General features: G+C 39.2%; 1 protein-coding gene across 2 annotated transcripts in view; it reads left to right on the top strand.

Moving 5' to 3' along the window:
* The window catches only part of COL4A6 (collagen type IV alpha 6 chain), a 137,076-nt gene that overhangs the window by 18,765 nt on the left and 104,741 nt on the right, over window positions 1-13,570 (top strand). The window lies entirely within an intron of this gene.

Consider the following 13,570-nt stretch of genomic DNA (forward strand, 5'->3'; position numbering starts at 1 on the left):
CCTGTACAACATATGTGCAGTGAGTGGTTCACGTAAACTCAGTAAGACCAGGAGTAGAAAGAGGAACCTTTCAGTTTTGGTCCTCCGCTTTCAGATAAACCCTAGAAGTTTTCTGATCCTGCTTGTATGACTACTGGACATCATCTGTTCCTCTTTTTAAAAAGTATCAGAGTTCAGCAGTAGCTGCAAACTAGAGCAGCAAGGTTTCTAGTGGTCCTGTTTATAGGGGGAAAAGGGGAGTGGGGAAGAGTCATGTTGCTTAGGGAAATGCATCTACTTACCCTGGAGGAAGAATAATAAAAGGTGGACTTGACTCTGCAGGTCTGAAGTACACAAGAAAAGTCTGTGTCCTGGAGAATGCAGTGAAAATGGTAAAGCACTTGTGTGGCAGTTGAGAATGAGGTTGAATTTACAGTGGATGAACGTGAGAGTGAAGCTGACTTTACAGTGGATGTACAGAGAGGTGCAATATCTGTCACTGCAAATGGAAAAGCTATTTTATTTGTTTTTACTACAAGTACTGTACTTCAACAAAAACTTCGTTAATCCTTAAAGCCTTGCAAATGAGTCTGATACACCTCAGCATTTGTGGAAGAGCTGTGAGGACATCGAATTTTTTTCTTTTCCCCCGCTCTCCTTTCCCTCCATGCAGCTAAATTCCAGCCCACATCTACCCTTTCACTGAAAGCTTAAAACCTTTTTTCCTTCTGTGTGACCTCTGCCCTCCCTCTAAGCAAGTGCTGGAGAGAGAGGGCCATGGCAGGGGCCAGAAGTCTTGTCCGTCTCCTCCCAGCAGCAAGAGTTCTTCCTCAACAAGGGCAAAATCCAAGGAGAAAATCAGGGAGCATATTCAGGTCAGTCCAGCATATGTTAAAGCCTTGATGCTTGGATATTATCAAAACATTAGCATCAAAATATTATTGCCAATATTGAGCTCTTTTTAGTCCTGTACAACTTTTTAAAATTTTTTTTCTTAAAATCCAGGTACAGGTGGGTATTTCTGCTCTCATTTTTAGAAGCAAATTACTAAAAGTAGTGGGTGATTTGAACACTTTCATTTTCAATAATTCCATCAAGATTACAGTACTGCTGCTGTTAAGATATAATTATTCATGTGGTTCTTCTATGTCTAGTCTGACATGAAAATACTTTAGACAGTGTAGGCTACACTTGGATTCAGAGGAATCTGCCAGGATCAAGACCTACATGTTCCCTCTTCCAAAATGTGTGTAATTTATTTTTTCTTTTCAAAATGAATGATCTCTTTTTCCTTTTCATTCGGACCCTTAAAGGGAGACTGAAGACTAGGAGCTGCAGCTCTTGAAAATTACTTCTGAAGTCAAAACAAATGAAGTTGGTAGTTATATATTCAGTTAGGTTTTATGAATCCAGTTCAGCATACATGAGCCATAGGTTGGTGGCTAAGATCGTACAGAATCACTAAAGAAATGTATTTCCTTTATTCAAAATTCTGGTTTAAACCACATGAAAAATGGGTATTTGTTTAAATATTTTAGATAGTCAAGGAAAATCTTGAGGTCCGTCAATCCCTTCTACCCAACACATTCTCAATACTACTTTACTGAAGGAGTGGCACACTGAAGATGTGAAGAGGTGATCCCTCTTCTGTTTCCAGTCAGTCTCTGCATCCTCCATAAAGATCGTCATCAAAGCAGCTATTGGAAAATAAGATCTTAGATATGAGAACTGTGAAGATCTAACTTGTACCATAAAAGCTTCAAAGGCTTGAATATATTGCCTTTTTTCTATATGGGAACTTGAACTCTGAAGGTTTAAGATTTGGCAGAGTAGAGGTTGTGAAGAATCTAGGATTGCTTCTTCTTTGTAATCCCTTTATAGCCAGTGAAGTTCGTTAGTCAGTGGTAACCGAAATCTTCAAATTCTGAAATCTGTTTGTCGAATGGAAGTGTGTGTAACTGTGAGATGTTGACACTGAAATTGCATGCATTGTTTGTAAAGCAGCTTGAACCTAAAAAGTAGGTTTTTTTGAAGGTAAAAAATATCCTGATCCCCAGCAACGCTGTAAAGTTCTCACATGGGAGACAGTTCTTCCAAAAGATGTATTTTATTACTGCTGAGTGCTCTGAATACTTCAGGGTTAAATTTACATGATAGGAGTATTCAAACAGAACTTGTCCTTTGTTCCATGTTAGTGCATGTATCTACTGCCCAGTATAGGTAACAGGTTTTGCACCAAAATACTAGTTAGCAAAGATATGTGAAAAGTTGAACATTCTTTGTATTCTGGCTCTTACTCTTTCCTTATCTACCATTTGAATAGTTTTTATAAAGCACAAAAGCAGGAGGGATAGTTTTACAGTGTCTAAGCTGTGAGGTGGCTATCTCTTTGTCTATTTTGGGGTTTTGCTGACCTATACTAATGCCAGGCGCATACATTTGCTATGTTATTTAGATCTGTTAAGAGATAAATTTGTCTCTACTCGTTACTAAATTTAAAGGGCTAGGTATAGCTCTGGGAGGTTGCTCAGATGAAAACAGAGGTCAGTCTTTGAGCTACTGAGAGTTTGTTTGGCCTTGAATAGCTTTAAATGACCCATTACATCGTGGTAATGTGTTTTGTAATGAGAAGAACTGTGGTCCTGTATAAAAAAAAACAACAACAACAACAAAAACAAACAAACAAAAAACAACAAAAAACAACACAAAACATGGAGACCATTCTTTTCTGCTATATGCTAGACAATATCAGTACTATAATTTACAGTGCTAAGATATGAAAGGATACTGTAATTATTTTTATGTGTTCTGTTCCGAGCATGTCAATGTCAGTGTCAAACAAGTCAAAACAAACCTGAGGCTGAAGTAGCAAAAATGAACTAAATGTGTTCTTAGTTGTGTTGACTTCAAAGTCTCTGTTTGCATGAGTTGGGAATTTGGATCCAAGACTTCATGCAAACATCTATCTTTCTCAGAGACAAAATAAGGAGGCCCAGTGAAGTGTGTGTTTTTTCTCTCTCCCTCCTTCACCTTCCCTGACTCCCTTGAGTTTTTGAAAATGTAAAGTCTAAGAATGACGTGAATGTTAGGGACAACATATAATATTCATACAAGATCACATGGATATCATTGTCCAGTAAGATTCTTCAGTTGTCCTAGTGAAATCAGTGTGAAATGCGTATGTGGTGAGTAGTTCTAAATACATTGATACATTGACAAATTTTGCTTCCTATATTTTACTTGATATGCTGAGCAAGCAAAGAAAGAATGTGGAAGGGAGGAGCACAAGTTCAAGAGTGACAGGTAAGTTGGAACATGTGTATGTTACATAGGCTAGCAGAAATGTTTAAGAGTTTATTATTAGAAGATATGCTATTTTCAATTCAAACAAACTGTATTTAAAAGATCCCAAGAGATTTTTTTATGTTAAAAAGATATAAAATCATCATATTTAATTTGCTGGTATGCAATCATTCAATCTATGGTCAAGGATACATTAAAGATCAAAAAACCTGAGTGTTTGCCTGTATTCTGATCCTTCTAACTTCAACTACTTGATTTCTTCTGCTTCGTTCAAGCCAGGTAAAAGTCACAGAACATCCAGTTCTTCCCGTAGTCCAGCCATTGAACTGAATGAGGAGATTTTATGATTTAAGAGGCCCTGGAATGTCTTCACTGTCTAAAATGTCAGTGTTTGTAAAACTATCCTTGAGCTGTCTTCTTTAAACATGCTGTTCAAATTCCTCACTGGAGAAACAAAAAGCAGTCCTAACAGATATCCCTGACAGAATTCTGTTTACTTTGCTTTAACAGCAATGCCATATATGTGTTTAAAGACAGAAAATATATATGTACAAATGAAGGCAGAATTGTCCTGATCAACATGTGGGTAGGTGGAAAGTGAATAACCTTATTCGTGAATGAATGTAAGTTACTCTAGAATGGTGTCTTTAGATGATAGTCTCCCAGATATGTTCTCATCATTGTTTGCATCTCATCAGTTCCTGTTTTCTGAAAACACTTGTTTGCTTCTTATTGCTGACGTAAAGGGAGTCTTTGAAGATGGTCTACTGTAAGAGAAACAGCCTTGAGTCATAATGAAAGTGCCAAGCTGAAATCAAAAAACTCAGAGTTTTGATTGTGGAAGCTCTGTGTGACCAAGAGTCATTTTTCTAACTCCCCTCTGCATTTCACTCTGCAGCTGTCAATGGGAGTAGCGATACAGATGATGAAAAGATGTTGGCTAACATTGATACAGTATTTCCAACATACTTTAAGCTCTAAATACCAGCAGATGCTATATATGGGAAAATATTTTCACAGGAAAACAAGTTTAAGACGTCTAACTGTGCTGACACTGACGTATAAGTTGTCCTCAAGTCTTACGTTGCATCTGCATGTTGATTTTACAGTGTCAGTCTCTGATTTCTGCAATACTATTTCTGCTGGTGTCCTAAAATCAACCATTAGGAAAGGCATTTGCAGAGGAGAGGAAGGAATCTAGCTAGGTAAAGTACCTAAAATATTTTTGTGCAGCGGAGTGTGGTAGGCAGAGAAGAGTTTTTAATGCAGCCCAAGGATTTGGACAGTGCTAAAGCTTATCTTCTGCGACATAAAGCAGTACAGCATAATTGCAAAACCATGAAGAGACACATGTATTTCTGGTCATTCTTCAACAATGTGTTAGGAGAGTTTATTTACTTTTGGTCAGGAGCTTTTACAGAAGTGTGATTAAGATGGTGCTTATGTCAGATACATCTAAGTATCATGTCTTTGAGACTACTTAAAGCATAATTTATCCTGAACATACTTTAACAGTTTTGTCTTAAACTAGTGGAAGCTCCCATGATATCTGAGATGGTAGATTCTCTGGTGAACTACATCTACCTTCTGACATTAGTGGTAGTTTGTCACTTTTGAAGTGATATGAAATCAGAATTAGGACCTGTGCTTCTTTCACCCTGCTGTCCACTTTTAAGCCAGACATATTGACTGGTTTTTGCTAGTCCATTGCTTCTCTATTTAGTGAAACAAATTATTTACTCGCCTTCAGATGACAAGGAACTGAAATCTCTGGGCTAGCTCATAAGGAAAGACATCTGATCCCTGGCTGTTTTGTACTGGGTACCTTCCTCTCAGCTGGAGCTGGATTGGGTCAGGTCCTTTTAAAATTGTAGCCATTGAAACAAAATATTGAAAAATATCATCTATGATATTGATCTCCTTTAATTATGATGACTTAATTCACATGTTCTCATGTTTCTAAATAGTAAAATTTCACTCAATTTATTTTTAAAGTGCCATTTGAATCTGGTAGTTGAGCCAGTCTTCAATGCATCTTGCTGTCCACTTGTCTAGTCTGTGCTTCCTCAGTTTCTCCATGAGGATGTTAAGGCAGACAGTGTTGAACATCTCACTAAAGTAAAGATAAACAACATACACTTCTCTCCACTTACCCACTGAGCCTGTCATCTCATCGTAGAAGGCTATCGGGATGATTAAACATGATTTCCTCTTCGCAAATCTGTGCTGACTGCTGCTGATTATGTTCTTGTCCTTCATGTGTTTGGAATTGGTTTCCAGAAGGATTTGTTCCACTAGCTTCCCAGGGACTGAGATGAGGCTGATTGGCTTGTAGTTCCCCAGATCCTCCTTCTTGCCTTTCTTGAAGATAGGAATGACATTTGTTTTCTTCCAGACCTCAGGAACCTCTCCTATCACCGTGTCTTTTCAGAGATAATCAAGAGTAGCCATGCAACATCGGCCAGCTCCCTCAGCACTCATGGGTGCATTTGTCAGGTCCTATGAACTTGTGTATTTCCAGTTTGTTTAAATGTTCCCTACTCAGAAAGGATAAGTCATACAGACTGCAACCAGTATCTAAAAGATACTGGATCCACAAGCAGGTTAAGATTCAGAACGGGGCTAAAATGTTGGCTTTGTAAATGTGGTTGCAAAATGAATTAACAATGCTATTCTGATTTAGTTTATAAAAAGACCTAATGTGACCTTTAAAACATCTGCTTATAAAGAGAGGGTGTTAAGCAGGACTATAGGCCAGAGCATTTTGTTCTTAAAATGACATTTTTGGAACATTCATTACAAGGACTGGCTGTTCCTTGCTTTGAGAGAGGCATCTGCAAAACTGTACTGATATGTTAAATTCCTCTTCCATAATGCTGTTTCTCTGGGCTGCTGTACTGCTGCCATATGTTCTGTCAGAAAGATTATTTGCTTATAGTTTTGACAATAACAGGAAAGCTATTCAAGTGGCGAAAGTTTACTCATGCTGTACAAAAGTGTTTAGTCTTGACTTAACTTCCAACAGCTGAGGCAAGGAAGTTTATCAGTCTCAATGTAATTATTTACTATTTTATGATGGTGATTTTGATGAGTCTAGTAGCTAATGCATTGCTGGGAAAAATGCTCCTCCACCATATGTAGTCTTCATATTAAAGTTCAGTGTGGGAAGGAGCAGCAGAAGCAGTCTAGTGGTTCCAGTCTTGGAACAGCACCGGTAGTTCCTCACACCACAGTTCAGTCTCGAGACTACTAGACTGGAGTAGGTATATGCAGTGGCTGCTGCCCTGCGTACCATGTTGTGGTTGAGCCCTTGCTAGCACGCTGTAAGGTTAGCACAGCAACTCTTCCTTGGCATGCTTGTCCAGTCATCTTCTCTGTCAGATCCACCCACTGCTCCCTTCTCTACGTACCTTTTAGTACGGATTGAAGTTAAATGTAAAATCTTTCATAGTATGGGAAGAAAGTAAGCCTGAATAGGGTTAAAAATAACTGATCTTTGAGAGCTGAATAGCTGTGGACCTTTCCAGTGCTTGAGCAGGAGATGACTAGGAGGAAAACCCAAGTGCCAGAGAACAGCAGTGTAACAAGTACAAGAGATGGAAAATTATTTTTGTTCCATGATCACTAATGAGAGATAAAAAGGAAACAAGGAGCTGAGTATGTAAACAACTTCTTTCAGATAATGGAGTATGTTTGTGAAGGTCTACTTTTAAAATCCATAGGTCTTCTCTTGCTGCTTGTAAACATGAACATACCTGCAAAAAGTCATTTAAATATTGTTCATGGCTGTTCCTTCTACATAGCTTTAAAATTTGGGCTTTGAAGAAATTTTTTTTTGTAGTTTTATTTTTTAATATACATATATGTATGTATGTAATTATATGCAGTTTGGTGTGTATATATAAAAATACAGTTTCTGGTGCCTGTGCAAGTGTTTTATCTAAGTATCGACTTAGGGTTGGGCACACAAAGTAGTCCCCTCAGACACAGCCTATACTCAGTCACCAGATAAAATGGCATTTGGGCTTGCTTGAGAAGGACATTTTGATAACAAGCCCAATCTTGCCTCTGTTGGACTCAGCCAGAAGTTTCCATTGACTTCAGTGAATGCAGGATTCACAAGTACTTGCAGATCTTTAGTGAGGTCAGATTTTTTGCCCCTTGTGCCAGTGCGCCCAGCAAATTAAAAAAACTAATCCTGTGAAAAGCTGAGACCATCAAAGTGAGGGAACTAAATACGATTGAATACTTAAGTTCAAACCTTGTATCCACTGTCTTCTCTGAAGTGCAGTCTTATATTGCACTTAATCTGATCTAAGTGTGGACTACCCGATGTCCTGATAATGGTTTCCTGCCTCCCTTGTGTTGGATCCATTGATTACAGGGTGAGTTGGATCAGTTTATTGTTCTGACAGAAAACTAGTCCCTGCTGATAATCTGACCTGCTGTTACCAACAGACTGGCTCTGAAGAGCTGTGAATGGGAAGCGAGAGGAGAGGGGAAGAGGAATCTCTGAGAATGGAAATGAGACTTGAGGCAGCAATGTGCAGTCCTGTGGAATTAATGGAAATCTAAGGATAACTGTATGAGTAAAAGTTATCAGATCAAACCCTCAGTATGGCCTATTCAGGTACAAAAATCTTATTCAAACTTTTATTGACTGAGCAGAGTGAAGGCACCAAGTATGCTGAAATTGTGGCAGTGAAGATACTCTTAATGTTGCAGCAGATATGTTTTGTCCCTTGTATTTAAGAGCTAACATAGCACCAGTTTCGAGTTGCATCAGGCTGAGACAAGCCTAAGTGTACAGGCTGCTTTCTTCAAGGAAAGTTTCATAGCTGTTTAAACACTGTTCTAAGTAATCTACTAAAAAAACATTCCATCCTTTCAAAGTCTTCTCCTTGACCTCATTACTTAAATTTCAGATAGAGGAAGAAAGAATTATAGCAATACATATTGATGTAGTTTGGGTGGGAAAGGTGGAAAGAATAGTTCAAAGTACATTCGTGCTTGGTTTTTTTTTAGTGATGCTAACTTCTCAGTCACTTCATGTCAGGACAAATACATGATGATTTCAACAGACCGTATTAGTAATTTTCCTAAAGCAAATGAGTAAGATGCAGAAACTTTAACTTCAGAGTACTGTACAAATAAAGAGAGCCTCTCAAACAAACATGCTTTTTCTGTCTAGTGCCACTGAAACCAGATAGTGCTGCGTATCTTTGTCTCATAGGTGATACTGTGACAGAAATACCCAAGAGGTGTGTGGTGGAGGTTGCTGCTAACAGGATGCTTTCAGGGACTGAAGAACTGTACAGGTTTTTCTCCCTGTTGCTTGATATGCCACCTCCGGAGCATAATGCAGTGCCTGTATTGCATTGTAGGTGTTCTCAGAGCCAGGACCTGGAGATGGTCTGACAGTTTGTGGAGCTGCATATTGGCAAGAAGGTAGAAGAGCCCTGGATGCCTTAAGCATGGCTGCTGTGAAGGTTCTTGCTCATGCCATTTGTCAGTGGCAGTAAAAGATGTGACTGCTCACTGAAGCAAGGATGCTTGATTGTGTATGCTGGGAAAAAGACACAGTTTTCCAAGTTATATTTTGCTGCTATTTAAAATTATTTTTTTCAGCTGGAGGTGTTTTCAGGGTTTTTTTTTTCTTCATAGCAACTGCTCAAAGAAGTTCTTCATAATTACTGTGTTCTGCTCCAGAGTTAGGTCTATTTTATTTGTGATGGATGTCTCTGAACTTTATAAACTTTTTTGGGATCTTTTAAGAGGAGAAGGTCTCTATAAATAGTTGTTGCACTCACAGCCCACTTTTAAGCCATTGACTCTAGAGGATAGCTGGAAGTTAGATAGTTTATAGTAATTGGGCTTAGATAGTTTTACTCCTCTGCTGCTGCAGGTGACTGGTAAGCGTGCTGAGAAAGAAATATATTTGTGTGTGCAGGTATTTAAGGGTATGTGATAGTGCATATAATCTGTTGTGAAGGCTTTTGAATTTTTTTTCTTATGTCTGGCTTTTAAGCAAAAGGAGGTATATCTTAATGATTTTCTGATTCAAATAGTTTTGAAAATTTTTCTCTGCTTCATTGTTGTGAGCTCAGATGATCAAGTCTTTCAAAGAAAAAGATCTGCTTTTCCTTTTACGTTTTATAGTTCACTAACATTAACTTGAATAAGAGTTGGATATTCCTGATTTTTACTTAGAATTCTCCTGTGCGTATTTTAGTAGGCTGTCCTGCTGAAATAGTCTGGCTGATGTACTGAAGCTCTCTGATCTGTACCCTCAGTTTCTGCATGCATTAACAATGCTATACAAAGTGCAGTGATGATGCATGTAGTACAAAGCATTCACACTCTTATGCACTGACTTTCTCCACTAGAATGGCTTTTGTTTGATTTGTAGATCTGTAATTCTAATACTATTTTAATTTCCTCACTAGCTTAAAGATTTTTAGCTTTTTCTGCTGTTTTTCCTCTGTGCAGAGAACAATCATAGTAAGAGTGAAAACAGGGCTTTCAAGACATAGCTTGTTTTATGGAATTGATTTGAAATGGCTTTGACATCTTCAAGAATATGAACCAGAATTTGTGGCTGGTTGTTTTGGGGATTTTAATTATTACCATTATAGTAGACGGTATTTCCTAGGGCTTTTGTAGGTTTCTTGGATGTTTGTGTACAGCAGGCCCAGGAAGGTGATGTGCAGTTACTGTCTCCCCATCTATCTATAGCTGAAATAAAAACAGATCCAGGGAAGAAAGGAGGCTGGGGAGTTTAACTAAAATGAGTTCATTGGCAGAACACACCTGGTCTGTTCAGAATGTGGGTGAGGTAGCTGTGGTCTGTAATTATAACCTGCAAGGTAATGGCCAGGTTCATCTGTAGGTACATGACTGCTATAATCTTGCAGCTCTGGGAGTCACACCTGTTGAGAGCTGATGAGTAAAATCATCTTCTGAAAAGCAAACTGAAGTCACCTAAATAACTGTAGAAAGAAGCAGCATTCTGACAGGACAGTACAAAGTTTATTTTTTTCAACTCCTGTATTTTCAGAAGTTCCAGGGAATAAGAAACTAAACATAAATTTCAGTTCGTCCCTTCTTGGGATCTAAACTCTGTGTTGCTCCCTGGTTTAACCCTTTCAAAAGGCTGCGCAATGGCAGCGAGGCAGCCCCTCACCTGCATGGGAGGAGGAATCCAGTGCATGGCCTGTGGGCTCCCAGTGTCTTGGTGCTGGAAAAAAGTAACACTAACAGAACAAAGCAAAAAAGCCTTATCTATGCTAAGGACCGTGCAACACAAAATTAGCCACCTTTTTGCAACAGGGTGCTCTGGTTGTCATCCAGCAGCTTGGCTCCACTGTCCCCAGGGCACCAGAGGAGCCCAAGAACAGCCAGAGAGGAGGGAGGTGCTGGAGCAGGCCTACAAGGAGGAGGTGAAGGACAAATGCTACCACATTTTGGAAGATCTGGCCCTGTGGATGCTTCCTGAGGCCCACAGTCAGTGAACGTTTAGGCTACAGTGGGGACTGGCAAGGCAGTCACAGGGTCTTCTTCCAGAAATGCTTATTGCTCTGTCTGTACTGCATGCCAGCACCAAGGCTTCCCCTTCCAAGCAGTGGGGCTGAGATCCCTTCCTATTAGGCGGGCTGAGTACAGCATCCCCCTCCACTAAGTCTGCCCTGTATAAGTAGGAGAAAGAGGAGTTAAAAAGCAACCATGAATGATTCAGTGTGGAGCACAGTGCTGTACTTACCTACGATTTTGAACCCGTTACTACGTGACTGCTTCTGAGCTGGTTAAACAGCATGCTGATACATACGCTTGGGTCATTCATAGACTGGATCTCCCAAGGGAAATACAGAGAATATAGCACATCTCTTTGGAAAGCAGTGATATAAACCTAAAATCAAAACTGAAAGGTCGGCTGTCAAGATCAACCGTAGTCTTGAAATATTCTACCCAATTGCAATGCATGTAAATATTACTAAGCCTGCTCTGATGGCTGAAGCAGAACTAGATTTGAGAAATTCAGTGCAGGTCTGTAAGTTTTCCATCAGCTCAGATGGATAGGGTTTCTTTTTTCATGCTAAATTTCCTGATTTTCCCACAAAATTTCTCCATATTTTCTCTAGGATAGCATATTGACCTTGAGGCCATCACTTTTTTTCGTGGTGGTTGTAGGATCAGAATTCTCACGTGTGTCATATTGCAAGTGTGAAAACCCTGAATCAAGTGACAGGTCTGCAAGAAGGGTGATTTCATTGTGCTGTATGCTGCTGCTTTTTGGGACAGGGTTGGTGGCGGGGAATTCAACAGTGTCTTGGTAATAGGCTCCAAAATCAAATGAACTCGTGCAAGGGAAATTTAAAGTGTGCCTCTTCTCCTTAACAGAAAAAAAAAAAAAAAAAAAGAAGGCAAAGCTGACTGGCAAACAATCTAAACCCAACATCTCAATAAGACATGGGCCCTCCCCTCTGCTCTGTGTTCTGAAAGGGACCATTGTTTCCAGGTTTCAAGGTGGGCTCATTGACTTTCATGTTGCCATGGAACCAGTGTGTTTTTCTTCCTGAATGATACTTGCTTGTAATCTCAGAAGCTTTTTTTCAACAAATTAACACAGGTGATTTGTGAGTGGCCTTGGTTGGACTAAAGGCCAGTGAAGGGCCTGTTTGATTAACCAGATGAAGAAATACAAGGAGTAAAAATAAAGTCCTGGGATAAGCCTTGGTTGAAAAAGGGAGGACCGATAACCTGAAATGCTGTTAACTCCCAATTCCTATTCTATGTAGCATAGAAAGGCTGATGTTGGATTTACATGCTGGTAGGCTTAAGAACAAGTAAAGCAAGTAAAACGCTGTTAAAGCTTAGAATTTAAAATCCACAGCAGTACTATGGAGTTACCTAGATGAAAAAGGCAGAGGTACATTTGATGGTAATTCCTGGCCCACACAGTTAAAAGTAAAATGATGCTAGCTTGTTTAATAAAACCTATGCATACATTTACATATTTTTCTCAATACATATCAACATACTGTCTAATACAACTGTGTTTAAAAAATTAGATGGAAAGAAAATTTCTGCCAAAAAATGCTGATTCAATGAACTTGAAGAATTTGAGACAATGGACCAATTTTTGTCCAGGATATTATGAGTATTTTGATAAAATCAAAACACTTTACATCTGATCCTGTCATAGAATTTTTGATGTTTGGATACTCAAATGAAAGTTGGATAATTTCCTGAAAGATACATAGGAATTAAACTGGGAGATGGTACAAGAGGATTGCAGAAATCCTTTTTGATTTTGTAGCACTTGAAAATGTGTATCTGATTCTTGAGCTGGGAGGTTCATTCTGGTTGAGGCCAGGTTGGTCTGGTATGGGTCAGCTTAGAGCTGAAGCTCGAATGAACTTTGCTTGGGTCCAGCCTGACTCCTGTGATTCTGCCCACGAGTCTTTGTGCTGCGTTCCCCAGCAGTTCAGAAGAGATAGTTCAGAGATGGGCTGGTGTGATTTGAAGTCAGGGTGCCAGCAGCCAGCCAGGAAACCGTCCTGCTGAGGAAGAAAGTGTAGCATCACTGTGAATGAATCTGTGCTGCCCAATTCCAGTTCAGTGCTGGGAATGAATGACAGGCTTGGGCTTTCAGGGTGCACGCTACAGGTGCGTATCAATTTGGCACTTAGTAAAACATGGTGGTTTTCCAACAGTGTTGTTTAAGACACATTTTCTGCTGGGTCTGAGATAGTCCTTAAATTGCTGAGTGTGCTCTTGTCTCATCGAATCTCTGCAGGTTGCTCAGCGCTTTGTGGGACTAGTCCCTGCTGGGCCCAGTGTCAATAAGAACAGTTTCTTTCTCTGCCTGGCATTTCTCTGTGAGTGATATCAGTTGGAAATATCTGAGTCTGTTATTTTAAGAACATCTGTTGTTTCATGTCACAAATAATGGTATTTTTCAACTACAGCCAGTGTAAAAGTTAGAATCCAGTTTGCCAATTAAGGAAAGAATAGAGTAGTCATTTCTTAAAACAGTACAATTTGAAATAGTGTGCAAATAAAAGTCTAGTCCTTTCATGTCTGTGGCCACCTGGTTTTTTATTATCTCACTTTCCAGTTTAAATTCTGTTGTCTATTCCATTTTTATGTCCAAAAGTTTCACACTAAGAGAACATGGGACAGTGAAGCAAGCTGTACAAAACCACATAGGAGAAATTAGTAACCAATATAGAGGAAAACTATTTATTCTTCCACTAGACTTTATACTTCTATTTGTCATGTTATTATG

This window comes from Tyto alba, unplaced genomic scaffold (genome assembly GCF_018691265.1).
Source record: "Tyto alba isolate M040663 unplaced genomic scaffold, T.alba_DEE_v4.0 Super-Scaffold_5, whole genome shotgun sequence".
Taxonomy (NCBI): domain Eukaryota; kingdom Metazoa; phylum Chordata; class Aves; order Strigiformes; family Tytonidae; genus Tyto; species Tyto alba.